Source organism: Gymnogyps californianus, chromosome 4 (genome assembly GCF_018139145.2).
Source record: "Gymnogyps californianus isolate 813 chromosome 4, ASM1813914v2, whole genome shotgun sequence".
NCBI lineage: Eukaryota > Metazoa > Chordata > Aves > Accipitriformes > Cathartidae > Gymnogyps > Gymnogyps californianus.
In genome coordinates, this window is record NC_059474.1 from 62,942,735 (window position 1) to 62,961,018 (window position 18,284).

Genomic DNA, 18,284 nt, shown 5'->3' on the forward strand with positions numbered 1-18,284 from the left:
ATCTCCACTCCGGGGAAGTCTTACACTGTAATATATCTCTGGTTAATAATGCACTGCGGCCAGTTATAAATTAGTCATGTTGATAAAAGGTCTAACAAAGTTACCAGTATCGTTCTGTAACGCACAAGCAATATTACCAAGTCTGATTTAAATAGAATAGGCAATTCAATCAAGCAAAAAATGTGACAGAGCCTTCCAACTGCAAAAGAATCTTAAATCATTAATGAAACTAAGAATTTAATGTATGCAAATTAAATTATATATGCATATTTCAATGGGCTAAAAGTTTATGTGCATACTTTACTCGGGAATCTTTCTTGTGATACGATTAGAAAGAAATGGTGACAATTCAGATTTTTTATTACTTTGGACTGTAAAGCGTTCATATAATTTATGTTCACTTAAAAAGGTACAAAAATCCATCAGTTAAAGCCAGACTTCAGATGGTATAAATAGACTGCAGCCCCGTTGAAGGTGCTATAAGCACTGTCTCAATATCCTCAAATTTGAGGATCAGGTCTCACTAGTCTCTGCTTGTAAAAAATAAAAAAAAAACAACTTGAGGTTATGAAAACCTGGGCACCAGCTTTCACACAATTTGAAGAAAATAATTTGAGACCTCTCCACCTCTGGTAATCAAATTCAGCAACGGGTTCAAAAGTTACCAGGGCATGACAGGGCACACCAACCTGTACAACCATTAAATAAGCTTTCTTTCCTGGCAAAACACTTTTTAAAGGTGGGAAGGGAATATGTGATAAAATATTAATCTTATTGATTGTGCTCTAAAAAAATGTTACAATCTGATTGCAGAGGATATGACATTTTGTGGCTACTAAACATCTCTTAAGAATTAGTATGTTGAAGCTTTTCCCCTTTTTAGTAAAGCAGGCCAAAGAAACATGCCCCCAAACAAATATCAAGTTTTTTTTGACTTCTGAAATCTAACCCAATGTTTCCTGCTATAAGCCATTCACTGGGAAGACATGAAAATCCAGGCAGTCAATGGGCCCTTTAGGAAACTAATTTTTTTTTTCTCCCAGCAAAGAGAATTGTTCTATTATATTGATAAAAATACACACTTATGTTGCCACAGTGAAAGCATCCATTGAAGCTCAGGGCAGTAAATGAGAAACAAGTCTCATTTTCCAGTCTGAGGTAGAATTTACTAATTTACTACCTACTCCTTATTTTTTCTTTTTTTTCTTTTTGTTTTCCTTTCTCTCCCCCCCAACAGATTAACAAGACTCCCAATGAAGAAATCGCAGCAAAGGAGAAGTACCAAGGCAGACATTCGCCATGTGCGGCACCACTTCCAGCTAGTGCAGAAATGGTGCCCACGGAGCCAAAACTCACCAACTTCACCAGCTGCGCTGCACCAGCAACTTCTGCCAAGATGCTGAGCCCTCCCCATTTGAGGTGGAAATCTGTTTTAGGCTCAAACCCAGCAAAGCCTATGCTCACCTGCAAGGGAGAATTTAAGCCCTATTAGTGCATCTGCATAAATGCTGTGTTGAATTAAGACTCTGCCCGTTTACACCTCTTCCTGTTATCATTTCTCTCTGGGCAATCACTAAATCACATAGGATCTAATGACCTAATTAAAACATTTCTTAACGCTTACAGCATTTGTGATGCCAACTGTCAACACAACTAATGGCAAAAGAAGGTTAATAACTGGTAATTATCATACTCCTTTTAAGATTTTGCTTTTAAACAAAACAGTGAAAATATGAAAAATAAATCACTGCAAGAAAAGAGCAAGCACGTATGCCATTCCTGAACAGCGTTAAGCACTATTCACAAGAATACATAAGCTATAAAGGCCAAATATTAAAAATATTCAAGGTATTCTAGCAGTATGAATCTTAGAGACTGCACATACTCAGAATTTCAGCTTTAAAAAAAGAGCCCCTGTAGAAAAAGCTATCAAAATACTACCTTACCAATCTATAGAAATCAGACTGATGTCTTGCTAAGATACAATTATTGAAGTGCATCCTCTAACTTTTCATTGCTCTGTAAACAAGCTTGTTCTTTGCTACCACTGTCCTTTCACATACATATGCCAACCAGTCCCCACACCCCATTTTTACTAATGGAGCTTCAAATTTACATACTTTCTAAACAAACAAAAAAAACCTTTAAAGAAATAATAATAATAAAAAAAAAATAATCAACACAACAGAAGTCAGAGCAGCTCCATGAACAGTTTGTATTAACAGCTGCTGTAAAACCAGAGGGAACACAAGCCTACATTAAAACAATATTTAAGATTCTCACAACAAGAGACTAGCAGATTTGCAGAAATACAGAATGATATTCAGAAAGAAGCCGGTGCTTGGACTTGTCTATTAAAGTGTGTCCTTCAGTAGGAACGGCTGGTTGTAATGCAATGCCTTGATGCTATTCAGGCTCAATCAGCTCTTTCTTACAGAGGCAGATGCTAAAGCTGTATTGACCAGAGCCCCTAGTGTACCACAAGCTCTAACCAGAAACCTAGTTTTCTCCAATAAAAGGATTATTTGTTCAGATTTCAAATTTGCAAATATTAGGAAAATTACTAAAAAGAAGATTCAACTAAGATATTATTAAAATATCATGTTTAAATCCCTTGGACCCTGGCTCTGTCTGCAAGTGCTGCCCTGGAGAGGAAGAGAGACAGTTTTTAAACTCACACCTAGGAGTTTTACAAAGTTATAGCCTTTACGCTGCTCAAAGGGGGGTTTTTATGTAAATTTGTTTTATTCAAAATGAACGCACATGTCTTTGTGACCTCAAGAAATTTTCAGGAACAGGTCTGTGCAAAAGCACTTTGCTTGGCCACTGTAGTTAGGGGATAATGCTGATCTGAAAGTAAGTAAAGATGTTTGATGCACTGATAAATCTCCAGCAATTGGAGCAAATCAACAGGACTACGCTATAAACAGACACAAACAAATTGTAAAAAATGCCCTAAATCTGAGAGAGATTGTTGTAATGAAACACGCGCTTAGTTTCATAAGACCATGGAAGGCATGAATATGCTTCATAATCAATGACTTGAAGGAAAATTACCAAGTCCAAGGGCTACCAAGTAACCCTCAAGAGAACATTCTCAATCCCTTGAATCAGAATTGGTCATCTCCAGCAAAGGCGGCTAAAATTTTCAAGTAATATTATCCCTTTTTTTTCTTTTTTTTGAGGCAATGAGTCATACAAAGTCCTTTATTGGATCTAACCCCATGTGGCTTCCCTTCAATTTTTTACTTTGATCTGACAATTATGACTGTAAAGCACAAACTGAATTTTTAAGCCACACTGAAGTAAACGCTCAGCAACATTTGCTTTGTTTTCATTGTTCATTTAAAACTTATTCAGAACAATAGAAGTTTTAAATGCTCCTTCAACATTAGTTGCCATTCTGTATTGAAATACTTCTATCAGCTCTCCTTTTATTTAGAGAAAGTAACATATGCCATATTACATCAAGATTAAAGAACAAAGAAATCTTCCCTTAGCCCTCTAATGAGGGCAAAATCATCCAAACAATGGCATCACAGAAATGATACCAGCTGTTAAAAAAAAAAAAAAAACAAACCAAAACAAACAACCCAGCCACTAGTGTGTTACTACTATAGTACTGTCCTAAAAATCCCCACCTCCATCCAATTCAAAACGAAGGGCTGTTCAAGGATTCAGTCACCTGCTTAAAAAAATTAAAATCAACAGTGCAGAGAAGAAACCAGCACCAAATCACTAGGAACAGGGTGAGTGAATTTAGTGCTACGTATCTGCAATATTGATAGATTCGGGCATGTGCTATGCATATATAGCTCTGCTTTTAAGATGCAAGATGCAGTTTGATCTCGTGTCTTTCTCCAAAGTTCTGTGCAAGTTGCAAAATGAGTTTGCACGATGCTGAGGTTCAATTCTCTCTGGTTTTATTGGAGTATATTAGAAACAGCAGGAAGAAAGAACAGAACACATCTTAGCAAGTTACTATACATATATATACACACACATATACATACTTATAGCTATATGTATATATGCATGTATATGTATGTACACATTCCTACACACACATATACATGTGTAATATATATATATGTGATGTTCAGTGTTCCTTAGAGCAAGAGACTTAGCCAACACATTGGGGACTGACCTTCAGAGCACCTGTGGCTGGAAACAGGAAGGTTGGGAGAGCCACCAACACCCCAGAGGAAACCTCATACACATTTTGAGCAGCTCTGCACTCCCCACACCATCCCACAGCTTGTGCTACTACCACGCAGCTACACAAAAATCAGCTGTAAACCAGCCAGGAAACCAATCCCAGGCAAAAACAGCCCAGCAAGAGCTACAAACTCAACGTAGATTTTAAAATTAGAGCTTCATTTCCCAGTCTGGTTCCCCATACAGCCACAGAAACAGATGGCAAAACGAAGGGGTTTGATTTGGGGGTGGAGGGGAAGCAGCCAAAACTTGCACTGGAACATCTGTCCAAACTGCAGCTCTTGGGGACTCAAGAAAGGAGGGTAGAAAAAGAATTTTTTTTTTTTTTTGAGTCTTAAGAGACTAGTAGGATCGATGCACACCATATTCATAGGACGTAGCTTCGTTAGATAAACCCTTAATTTGTCAGGGATCAGGAGCAATCTGGGAAGCTCCTCTCCCACCAACAGGCTCAGCATCGCAGGGCACCTACCCGAGGGATGCCTTCCCACATGAGTCAAGGCAGACACGTCTCCCAGCATCTGCCTTTTCAGCATCTTCACAGACTTTTACATTTCAGTTCTTGAAAGAAAAAGGAGAGTAGAAGTGCAATTGCTCAGGTTTGCAGGTTACTAGATGTTCTTGGGGAAAAAAAGCCATGGAGATACAAAAGCACACGATAGGAGTCCCACTCTCAGCATACAGGACTGCACAAAAACAGGAGGGATCATTCATATTCCACCATGCTTGCATTTATTTTTGTGATATTTAAGGTACGTGCCTTACACCAATTCAACTCTTGCCAGTCCTCCTTGGAGTAAGTGAGAGCTCCTCCTGGACACAAGCTCTGTGAAGACCAGGGACCATTTCAACTCCTCCCCATGCACTTCCCGCTGGATCAGCTTTGCTACACGAGGTACCAGCTTATCACGCAGATTCACATTTAAATTGGAAATGGATTCACGTCCTCCATCTTAAGGTATCTGCAATGTAAATGTCTCTATCTGAGTTTGTCACCTTAGGCTTCCTTTACAGTCAACGGAGAGAAATAAGCTTTTTAGGGTGCAATTCAGCTGACCTATTTCAAATGTCTATGTGAGAAGGTATGGAATCATGCCTCAGAAGTGCCTGCCTCTTTCCATTAGCAGAAGGACAGTCTAAATGATTAGCTTGCTTACAGCCAGATAAACTAAACCTACCTCATCCTTTTCCTTTTAAAAAACAAAAACCAAAACAAAACAAACAAACAAAAAAACAAAAAACAAAACCCACCCAAAAAACCTACAAAATCAAAACAAAACACCACAAAACCCACACACACTAATCCCACAGCAGAAGTGGGGTGCAGAATAAAAGAATAAAATAATAAAAATTTCAATTAGCTAAATAAACAAGCCAGAACAATGCCTGCTTCCTGTGCATCACACTTCAGCACTGCAATAAAAGCTTACTAATGAGCCTGTCAACCATCCCAGGCTTATCTGCTAGCAGCCTACAGCAGCGACTGGCCTGCGGACCACCAAACATGCCCCGGTGGATGCTCTCCAGCTGCAGCAGCATCTCGCTCTGCGTGGCTCAGCCCAACTCAGTGACCAGGCAGGTACCAGGAGAGCAAGCAGGTTGCTCACTGGGATGCTTTTTCTAGATACTTGACCGGCTCAAATAATTTTGCTCAGTTATTTCAGGGAGAAGAGAAAAAGGTAAACTCGCAAGAACGCCATACTCATTGAAAAGCAGCCAGCAGAAGCTCAAGCAATTTGGAGCCAAGGTTAGTTGTAAGGAAAAGCTAAGCATTTGCTAGTATAAAAATATACACAAGTAGGATCCAAGCAGCATCCACTATTTCTGCATAAAGTTATAAATAAAAAAAAGTTTTGTATCTTTCATATCCAACATATAACAGGTGTTATTTCTGGAACAGCAACAACTTCTAAGGTATCTCCAAAATTCACAGGCTTTGGCACATCATGATTTTGATGAAGTCACTGTACACATGCAACTTCCCACCGGAGTGTTCAAACATCGTTTTCAATCAGTGGCACATGTAGAGCTGTCTAAAGAGAAAACACACGAAACGATAAAGGTCACCACGGAGACTGAAGGAAGTTCAGCAGACGGATCATGTGGCACAAGGGGATTACACCGTACCACACTTGTACAACTGAACTCAATATTTCTGCTGCTGGTACCTGCAGGCGATGGCCCTGTTAATCATATGTAAGTAATATCCTGTAAGTTATTACTTATAGGTAAAATAAAGTGACAAGATGTTGCACTTTTTAAAGAAACTTCCATTTCCCACATATTTTAGTAATATTATGAGTCACCACTCATACTTTTCAAATGCGTCTCCAAATTGAACGAAGCAGATCTCTGCAAGCTTCTTCAAGCAGATTCACTCTACTTTCCAGGAAAACTCTTATCCAAGCTAACGTGCAGGAAACTTCAAGTCCACAACATTCAGCTCTCAATTAGCAGCTATTTTTAATTAGCTACAAACACTATATCCAAAGACTGTATCAGCAGCAACTGGCCTGAATCAACACACAGTTTTTGAGGAAAACAAACAAAGCAAGCCCACACAAGAAAACCTCTGCTGGCCTGCATCCAAGCACACTAACTAAGGGACATTTCCATATCACTTCAAAGTTTTCAGAGCATTGGCCAAAGCCAAATCAATAAGGGAAAGACGGCTTCTTCTCAGTTGTCGTGGTTTAACCCCAGCCGGCAACTAAGCACCATGCAGCCGCTCGCTCATTCCCCCCACCCAGTGGGATGGGGGAGAGAATCAGGAAAAAAAAAAAAAAACCTCGCGGGTTGAGATAAAGACAGTTTAATAGGATGGAAAGGAAGGACAATAATAGTAATTATAATAATAATAAAATGACAATAATAATACTAAAAGAATTAGAATATACAAAACAAGTGATGCACAATGCAATTACTCACCACTTGCTGACTAATGCCCAGTTAGTTCCCAAACAGCGATCCGCCCCTCCTGGCCAAGTCCCCCCAGTTTATACAGTGGGCATGACATCATATGGTATGGAATATTCCTTTGGCCAGTTCGGGTCAGCTGTCCTGGCTATGTCCCCTCCCAACTCTTTGTGCCCCTCCAGCCTTCTTGCTGGCTGGGCATGAGAAGCTGAAAAATCCTTGACTTGGTATAAACACTGCTTAGCAACAACTGAAAACATCAGTGTGTTATCAACAATATTCTCATACTAAATCCAAAACATAACACTATACCAGCTACTGTGAATAAAATTAACTCTATCCCAGCCAAAACCAGGACATCAGTTTAAAAGCAAAAACTGACTCTTTGCTATACACTTATCTGACAAGAGCAGTATAGAGACAAGGACAAGAAAATCAGACCAATATGAAAAAACAGGAAATACATCTTTCATTGGCCTGATATCCTAAAATGTAAATAAGATGATAACCGATGTGCAAGGCGGTGAGAAAAGGCAAAAGTGAAGGAAAAAAAAAAAAATGTCCCCTCCCTTCGTAAGCTCATTGCAGCCAGAAAATGGAGGCAACCGCAAGGCTATCTGCTCATCCTCCTGCATCGGCACATGCCAGTATCTTTTTTGCCATGATATAACATCAGCACCTAGAGCTGAACACCGCAGCGCAAACATTGCAAGGCAATGTCAAGATATCGCGACGTGATTAATTTGTGGCTCCCAGCAGGTCTTCCCAGATGATGAAGTGTCTTGCCAGCTGCTGAAATCTCAGTACCGAGACCACAGACCTGCATTAAACAAAGCGGCGCTCCTGCTATTATTTTATCTCGCCGTTTTGATGAAAGATGTCCTCTTGTTTAATTTAAATAATTGTTCCATGTTACAATAGCATCAGTAGATACACATAGATCATCTTTACATACCCTGGATGTCTGACGTAATGAGTCTGGAAATGGAAGTGGAGAAACTGTAAGAAAATAGAGTAGGCGTCCGGCTGGTAAAAGGCTCAGGTAGCCAGGCGTCAGCCCCTGCTTTACTGGAAGGGAAGACACTCGTCAGGGCACAAAGGGATCCTCATTTCTCCCCTCAATCAGCAGAAAACTAGCAAGGAGGCTGGAAACTTAACATAATTACACAGCCACCTTTGAACCCTATTACTGCACACACACACAAGTTTAACTGCATGGTTGTGATTAGTCCCTTACTCCCCAACATGCCAAAAATTAGGCGTGTTAGGCAAAATTAGGCACAAATTCAACATGAGTAGAAAGTAAGCAATGTTGGCAAGTGGAATAATTAGGATGCGCTGCAGCAAGACACCTTGTGCTGCCTCCAGCATGGGCACTATCCCCTTCTCATAGGTTTTGTGTAACGCTTGGGCAGATGCGTTCCCTTGAGTCCTAGGGTGATATTGTAAGGACAAACTTTCCCTTCCTTGTGGCATTTGCGTAGCAATAGTTTTTGCCATCGAGAGCGCTGGCACATGTGGGACGTTCAGCAGGAACTGCAGCCCCAAAGCCCACGCAACTGCACAAAGTCCTTAAGTTCTGCACGGGTGACTTCCAGACAGGGAAACAGGACCATAAAATACCCCTTGGTACAGGACCAGCACTGCTCCCATGCACCTTTGCCAAGGGCCACCACGTCTCTCCGGAAGGGAAGCATCCGTGATGCCTTCACAGCATGCACCAACCCAATCAGCACACCCAGCATGTGTGGCAAGTAATTTTTTTTTTATTAAAAACATTGGCTTAGCTTTAGGAGAAATGGAATGCTAGTAAAAAAATGCTACCTCCCTTTTTAAACAGCCACCCTAGAAATTTATCTGTGATGGACTTTTCTTCATTTTAGAGTCCCATTAAGAGTTCAAAATTAGGTGAAATGCTATAGCTCTGCAGCATTTACATACAAAAAAAAGAAGAAAAAAATTATACCAAGTTACCATTCCCAGTTCAGAAACAAATTACCAGACTCAGCTCAGAAACCACTATGTATGGAGTTACTTAGATCAAGTTACTTCTGTAGAAGAGTACATGTCAAGTACACTTCAGTCCAGTGAATGTTCCGTCTTCATTTTCTTGACTGACTTCTAGTTTAAGCAGATCATAATGGGACTATTAGTTTTTCTAGCAGGCTGTGCTTTCATGTGCAAGTTTTATCTGCAAAAAGGACCATTTTGAAATGTTTGGGGTTTTTTTTAAGGCTGGATTATAACCTAGCTTCCATGCAGGTACCTGTCCAGATGAGACATGGCCTGTCTGAGCACCTCACTGAGCTCATGCCAGAGCCAAGAACACCTGTCATCCTTGCGCAACCAACAAAGCGGTTATAAATGCAGCTCTCCTTGCCCCTACCCTTCCCCACTGACCACCACCATCCCAGAGGGATGATTTCATGGCAGGCAGCTTCACCACCCTCAGCACCAAACCAGCCCTGGGGACACCATCTAGGATGCTCAAGAGGATCACGTTTGCTGGTCTTTGACCCATGGCTCCGGGCTTGCTGTCTCTGCTACAAAGACGACTCGTATCCAGCTGCAGATCTATGGAACAGCCCCTTAAAATATGCCTGTAAGCTACATGTTTACAGGCTGTATTCCTCAGTATACCACATAAGCAAATCACCTCTCAAGTAGAAATTATCCCTCAAGCTCAGGCAAGCATCGTGGCAAAATATGCAGGGCTCCCAGACACATGAATTCCTGCACTTTACACCCAGCCTGGCGAATCTATGTTTGGCATCTGGTGGGATTAGCTGTGCACCAGGAAAGAAAAATGTCCCTGTAACTAAAAATTATCAAGAAGTCCTGAAAGCGGTACAGCTTTTAAGAAAAACAACCACATTACCCAAAGAGCGGGGAAGATGAGCAACTGGAGCATCAAATGCTGGAGGACTCCTAAGTTGGCACCTCAGCATATCATTAAGGCATTGAGCTCACATCTTCTCCTGACTCCTGTAAGGGAAGGTTTTGGTTTTACCTCTAGAAGGAGAAATCACTTAATCACCATCTAACCTGATGTAAAGACAGCTGCTGTACAATGCAGGGGAGCAGCAGAGCAGATGGGGATTGATCAAAACGCAGTTTTACAGCAGAGGCACTCTGGGACTCCTTTCATTCAAAAGCAAACTTTCTATATAAAAAAGGCCCTTTTGCAGGTGAAGACTAAGCTGCTCAGAATATTCACATCTCTCACCCTCAGAGATCACCACAGTATATTCTTATAAGTCCACTATTGAAAAATAAAAATTAAAAAAAATACATTTTCAGGTATTCATGTTCGTTCTCAGCTTCATCTTGGGAAAAGCAAGGCGTGTAATCATGTGTCAACAGCTGAAAATCCTGTGCAGTCCACACGTTCAATGAAACCTTATCCCTGTAAGCTGTATGGAAAACTATAATAAAGTTGACTGTTTTGCTGGAAAAACAGATATATACCACTGCATCTCTGATAATGCTTCAAAACTGGAAGCCCCATTTAGGGTATTTTTTCCCTAGTGGAGGGTCCCATGGTAGCTGTGCCTAGTAAGAAAGCACTGTGCTACCAATGAAAAAAACAAGGAAGATGAGAATATTTACCTACTTTTCACATTTTGTCATCACTGGACACAATACAAGAGGTGAACATCCTCTGGTGAAGCCTGCCTTCCTTATGCATGGACTAGCCTCCTTCCCTTAGTTTCACTGATTTGATGGGACTATTATAAACCAAAGAACTGCTTAAGGACATCAGCACTGACCCCAAGAGTCAACTACCATGCTTCTCTGGTTTGTTGTTTGCAGATTTTTGTTTGTGGGGTTTTTTTTATTACCACAAAACTTAAGCATCTTAAAAACTCTAGCTAAAGGATAAGATTATTTATACAGAGCTGGGTATGTATGTGCGTCACTTGATATGCCAAACAATATGCCAACAGGGAGGTCCTGAAGCGTGCAAAGCTTGGCCCACAAATAACTCTTGGCAGAATCGGGGCCTGATTCTGCAACATATGCTAATTTCCCTAGATATACATCCTATTCTCACTCCTGTGTACTTGTGTTATCTTCTCCCCCGATCACGTGGCAACTCCCTATACCAAAAAAAAAAAAAAAAAGCCCAAACCCCAAAACACGTTGCACAGCTATCTCACTGTCACATCTATTATTCAAGAAAGGTCTCATTGAATAAATGTCTGTTCAGAGGCTCTAAACAAATTTCATTTCTGAACACCACTGTCTGCAGCCCAGCGGGCCATTTCACCAAGATAAGATCACACATTTAATCAAACGCTTCAAAAAAGAAATACACACCGAGTTTGCTTAATAACGTCAAATAATAAAAGTGCAGCACTGGCAGCATACTAATTTTTAGTGCTCTTTCTTCTTTGAGGGTTGTCTCAATAGTCAAGGTCAACCGTACATGGGATTTCTTCTAATTAGGGTTTCTGGTAAAGGCTAGACCTGCTTACTCTCACCACTTAGCCATGGTTTTCTCTAAAATGAAGACATCTCTCTTTCATTTTAAATTAAATCATTGCAGTATCCCACCCAAGTGTGACAGACAAAACTGCATAACTCTGCTAACTCAATAGACAACGTAAATGAAAGACAACAAAAAACACATCTTTGTGGTCAACGAGGAACCACCCACACAAATGTCTATGGTATAAAAGGAAAAGTGATTTATAGGAAAAAAAAAAACTGTGATTATCTGCTTGGTGTTTGACTACAGCTCCTACTGCAGCCCAGCAGAGACCTGTTTGAGTTAGAAATTAGGAGCGGACTTGGCACCCCTAGGTCAACATACGCTTTGCCATTTATTTTATTGTAGTAATAAGAGGAGGAACCAGCTCAAAGAAACAGCATTACATTACTACTACTGCAAAATACTTCTATATTACTACACACCAGACTTCCATGATATTCTTCACTAACTTGCCTATTACTTTGGCTATTAATTTTTATTTATTTATTTATTTATTTAACTCACCAGGTTTACCACAATGACTACTGCTGGAATAGGCTTTGCCCCCAAATTACATGAACTTGGGAGGAACCACGGACCCTCGCTGTGCTCATGCCTGCAGCTTGAAAAGGGTCAAACAAAAGCTGGCATCCTCACCCTTACAGCCTGCCCCATGGGTTATGCTGGTCTGCCCTTCGCTCACAAGGGATGAGAGAGCGATCAAGCGTAAAGGCATTGGAGAAGACAACCCCCCATCTGCTGCTCCCAAAGCTGGAGGAGACAAACAGCAAGGCAGCTCTTAGATATATTCCCCACCATATCCCATTCTCCCTGCCACAAACAGCCCCGCAGACTGCGGAGGTCCAGATTCTCCCCTTGAATGGGAAAATTACAACTTCTTAGTTTAGGCTGGCATAAACAACTGCTTCAGTCTACTGGCCAACATCTTTCTACAGGTGCTCGAGTTCTACCCAACGTCTCAGCCCCACTGCAAACACAGAGCTGCTCAGGTGGGAATACCTTCACGTGCTCTGTGATGTGCGCCTGTATTTCTCATCAAAACAAGGATATTTGCACAGGTATAATTCCCTTGTCGCATTTTAGCCTTCCTTTCGAAAATCAGCGATGTTATATGGAGAAGTGTTCCGTACTCCCGCAATCGAAATGCATCGCACAGACTTTAGAAAGACTCATTGCAAATTGGTGACCTACTTAAGGGGATCTATAAAGTGCATTACAATTGTAATTGCGGATCGCTTGTCAAAAGGTCACAAGTTATCACTCTATGCAGCATAATCGCTATATTTCAAATACCTATCAGGATGAATTTTACACAAGGAGACAGGCATCATTTTGGAGTCATACCAAATAAAGCAGCGATTGTAGTATTACTGATCTCCTTTAAAAAAAAAAAAAAAGGAAAAGAGGGGAAAAAAAGACACACAGCCACTCCACACACCTGCAGCCATTAAAGATAATCCAAAATGACATTTTCTTGAAGAAGTCTGTGCTGTGGGAGTTGCAAGTGCAGTAGTCACATCATAATTTCCCTCGGAAGGAAGCAGGATATATACACCACATTTCCAAATGATTAAAGGCCTTGATTGCAATATCCTAAATCCAAAGGAATAACATTTTAGATCACACACAGTTCCAACGAGGTCGAGCTGAAGCGCAGTGTCCAATATAGTAATCTGTAGTGTGCTGGAAACAAGAACGGCTGTTCTCTGGATACTCTGGATAAGCCATCTACTACAGGATTATAGACCAGTTTTGTGTACCTCCAGATAGCCTTAACATAAAAAATCATTCAGGACAGAATCCAAAAGCCTTTTGTTACTGCAGAAAAAAAGAAGGGGAAAAAAAAAAACCAAACCAAAAGATGCAAAAGAACACACAGACAAAAGTGGCAAATAAGGATTCACATTACATCACAGATATTTCTGGATACAAAACCTGCAGCGTATGTCTTGCTGAAGAAAACAAACAAACAAACAAACAACCCTGTCCCCTTTGAAGTGAGTGATGGGAATTTGCACCATTTTGAAATGATGATGTGTCAGTCAGTAACACACACACACACGAAGGCAGTGTGAAAGAAAAGCAGTTAACATGATGCCTGAAATTCTCCTGAACTCTCTCCAACAGTGAAACCTATTCAAAGAGACAGCTATGATGGGTGCTTTTTTTTCCCCTTTCCCCCAGCAGTCTTTGAAAGAGAAAAAAAGAAAAAGGGAAAAAAAAAAAGAAGAAGGGAAAAAAAAAAGAAAAAGGGAAAAAAAAAAAGAAAAAGGGAAAAAAAAAAAGAAAAAGGGAAAAAAAAAAAGAAAAAGGGAAAAAAAAAAAGAAAAAGGGAAAAAAAAAAAGAAAAAGGGAAAAAAAAAAAAGAAAAAGGGAAAAAAAAAAAAAAAAAAAAAAAAAAAAAAAAAAAAAAAAAGAAAAAGGGAAAAAAAAAAAAAAAAAAAAAAAAAAAAAAAAAAAAAAAAAAAAAAAGAAAAAGGGAAAAAAAAGAAAAAGGGAAAAAAAAAGAAAAAGGGAAAAAAAAAAAAAGAAAAAGGGAAAAAAAAAGAAAAAGGGAAAAAAAAAGAAAAAGGGAAAAAAAAAGAAAAAGGGAAAAAAAAAAAAAAAAAAGAAAAAAAAAAAAAAAAAAAAAGAAAAAGGAAAAAAAAAAAAAAAAAAAAAAAAAAAAAAAAGAAAAAGGAAAAAAAAAGAAAAAGGAAAAAAAAAAAAAAAAAAAAAAAAAAAGAAAAAAAAAAAGAAAAAGGAAAAAAAGAAAAAAAAAAAAAAAAAAAAAAAAAAAAAAAGAAAAAAAAAAAAAAAAGAAAAAGGAAAAAAAGAAAAAGGAAAAAAAGAAAAAGGAAAAAAAAAAAAAAAAAAAAAAAAAAAAAAAAAAAAAAAAAGAAAAAGGAAAAAAAAGAAATAAGGAAAAAAAAGAAATAAGGAAAAAAGGAGGTGAAAAAAAGAAAATAGAAAAAAACTCAGAGAGCTATTGAAAATCTCCTTACAGGGTCAGCTGTCACTGGAATGCATTTGAGTATTCAGGGTACCTACCCATGCAGAACATCAAAAACTGGGCTTGGGTCCCTCCCCTATTCTCACGGGCTTAAGCCAAGGCTTGGTTTGCAACATAGCACTGAATAGCAAGTCAGCACAGTGCCTCTGCAGAGCTTGTAAACAGCAAGACCCACCGATCAAACAAAATGGGGGCATCGCTTCTGCTTAACGCTTCCCTTTTCTCCCGGTGTCCTCCAACACAACACACCGGGTACGTTTAAAAAAAAAAAAAAAACCAAAAAAACAGTCAACAGCTCAGCAGCTCCTGGTGTTGCGCTCTTTTGAGCCGAATTCCCCATCTAACCTAGATCAGCCGAAAGTTAGCTAGCGTACTTATCTCTAACGTACTCCTACTCCTCGCTTGAAAGAAAACCTTGACATCCCCAAGAAAGCTGCAAACAGCACTTCTGCAACACAGTGACGCTTCTCTTCTGCACTCTGAGGGCAGTGAAAAATATTCTCATTAAGGCAGGCTTAGGATCAGCAACTTCAGAATGGGAACAGGCTGCTACAACAAATAAGCAAGGACCAGCACCAATTCTAACAAAATGTGTGGTTGCTCAGCATATCCGAAAATGGGGTTGTTTTATTTTGGTGTCAGACTACTAACTGAGCACCTCAGTTAAAATTTTGAAACTGCAGGCCCGTGCACAAGTGTTTTGTTGTTACTGTCCACCACTGCACCTACATCTCAAGAACTCAAAAAAGAATCAGAAAATCAATAGGGAGAGAAGTTTTTCCAGCAACAGAATTAAAAAAACTCTATGCATCAGCACCGTCATTTCACAAACAAAACCTATGTATGCACACACATACACATACAGATGCAGGTACATATGTTTTGGGTATAGGTGCAATTCTTAGATACCTCTTTTTCACTTCCCCAAGTTTGACAAAAAAAAAATCAGAACCGTGTCAGTTCCCCAAATCGTGATATTTATAAGTCTTTATATGTGTCTACATATAATAAATGGATGCGCTAAGACTGCATTAGTCAGAATGTTTCTATCCCTCTAATTTTAAAGTGTCCATTCATTCAGTGTCCTCACCTCTGTAACTAGATTCTCGGTTCCCGCAGAGTGGGAAAGGGACTTATTATAAAAACTCATATGCATTGTATGCAGTGACTATCACAAGCGACCCACTTGTCATTGGTATAAAACCACTCAGTCTCTTACCCGAAGGTGCCAGGTTTAGACCACAGCTCTTTTCAGAACAGTGCTGTTCAGTGCTGGCACCTTTGCACAGGACTTTACAGTAGGGCAATTCATGATTACATTTTAAGCACCACTTCTACAAAAGCAGAGAGAGTCCTATTTCACTTCATTTTAACTTTGCATTGCTGTAAGAAAAGCTGATCCTTTGTGTTTATGACATTTCGCTGTAATCTGTAGAAACACATAGCTCCGTTGCAAAGTTCAAAATCAATGACCTTACCTGGTATAAATCAATGCAACTGCAATCAAGTCAGTAAAGCTATTACAATTAATAGTAGCAAAGCTATGATCCAACCTACTCAAAACATTGTGCAAAATATTTCAAAGCTCTTCCCTGTCAGGCATCCACTGCAACGAATCGGAGTTGTGCTACAGACTGCTGAAGCATTCGGCTTGTAACCACCGAAATAATTCCTATGTAATTACTCACATGTTGACTAAGGTGCTTTAAAAAAATAAAAAAATAAAAAAATAAAATTCTGGTAGTGTGAGGCCATACATCAATGGATGCTCTGTAAAGTTTATTACTATTAGGCATTTAAATGAAATATATAACTTCATATTGCCTAATTAGGACAGCTTCCAAACACTTCTTTGCCTCCTTCAGAATGGTATCTATTTCATGACCCTTGAAACTGAAAGCTGTCAGGTCTCAAATGGAAGTCTCTTCATTTTAATTTTCAACTGTTTTCATAAGCAGATTTTAGAAGTCTGCACAGATTTCAAGTCTTCACCTGCATACACAGCTTTGTTCAGCCTGAAATGCCACCTCTGGCAAAGACATTACAACACAATTAGTAGAAACATGATGCTGAAGCAAGGGAATGTTTTTGAAAAGATACCACATCTGAGATTCTGGAGCATCTTTTGAGAAGATAACACATCTGAGATTCTTGAGCATCTTCCCCTCACAGGGAAGCCAACAGACGCGCTCCATCAACTACAGCAGGAACCCCATTGCAGATGTAGTGATACCTTCCTTGGATGGGAGTGGGCCTGAAGAAGTAGAGATGAAAAGTTTAAAAGGGGAGGGAAAAAAGCAAAAGCAAAAAAAAAGACAGAAAGAAAAAGGCCATTTAAAGATGGTTTAGTCCTCATTTCTCTGCCAGAGGAAAACAGAGGTTTCAGACAGGCTAGGAAAAAATCCCACGTTGAGCACTGCTTAGTAAGTAAAACAGTGGTCCAGAACAGAATTAAAATGAAGTTTTTATTGCCTGAAAAGACTAGCTACCTTGCTATAGCTACAGATACTTGCTACAATGACTGAGAAACACATCTGCCTTACAGGCAAAATCAGAAGGCTCTCTGAAAAGACTGCTGAAGTAAAAGTTATAGTGTCAAGGTGTCCTTAGAGAAGTCATCTTAAAAATGAACGCTTAGCTTGCACCCAGGAGACACATGCATTTCAGACTGCGCGCTGTAGAGATTATCTAGTGAGGAACGTAAAGCAAGAATTACACCGCAAACTCGGAGGCTAAAAACAGGCAATGGAATAACGTCTTAGAATCACATCACAGATTTGAGTAGGAGGTGGTTTCCCTGTCATTAAAGTAGCCAAGAATTAAAAGTAGATGCTTAAAAGCAAGCTCCTCCCTTCTACTTCAGCAGCCTGCTCTGGGAGCTTCCACTCCCTGCAGGCACCAGGATGAGATCAGGGACTGCTGGAGTATCTTGGCACCTACAAAAACAAGGACATATTCACACACGTCCCAAGCAGGGATTAAAAAGCCTGATATTAAGTGCTGGTGAGGATCGTGACAAGGATTTGCCAAGGCAGACATGATCCCAGGAGATGACACAGTCAGAAGCCAGCATGCCAGACTGCCTTGTCTGGGACTGTTATGTTCCTACAAATACCCTGGGGCACAGTGAACTGTTACTAATAACACATTTTCTAGCTCTCCATCCTATAAGACCCCTGAAAGCATTGCCTATAGACATAGCAGAGACTGAAGCATGTATGCACACTCAAAATTTGGCATCATGGTGCATTTCTATTATTCACATCCCAGCAGGATGGCATCTATTGAATGAGAAAGGGACAAGCGGGGAAGATTGGGAGTCCACATTAACTACAGTAAACATCTCTTCAAAACTTCAATGCTCAACAAGTGCATGCCACCCCAATAAGCAGCCCATCATCAAAAGTGGCAGAAAAACACTTTCTTTATTTTGCAGGGCTGTCCTGGTGTCTCAGTATTGTCCCAAGCAATACATCAATATTGTGACGCCTAGCTCTCAGATCATCACCGCTCCAAAATAAAAATTCTTGAGTCGTTCTTCCAAACCTCTTTTGTGATGTGCAAGAATGCTCTAAGTACTAAGAAGTTTTATCAAAATCACTCCAATTACAGCTTTGGGCTGTTTCCACAACCACCAATCAACATAGTTTAAAAAAAAAAAAA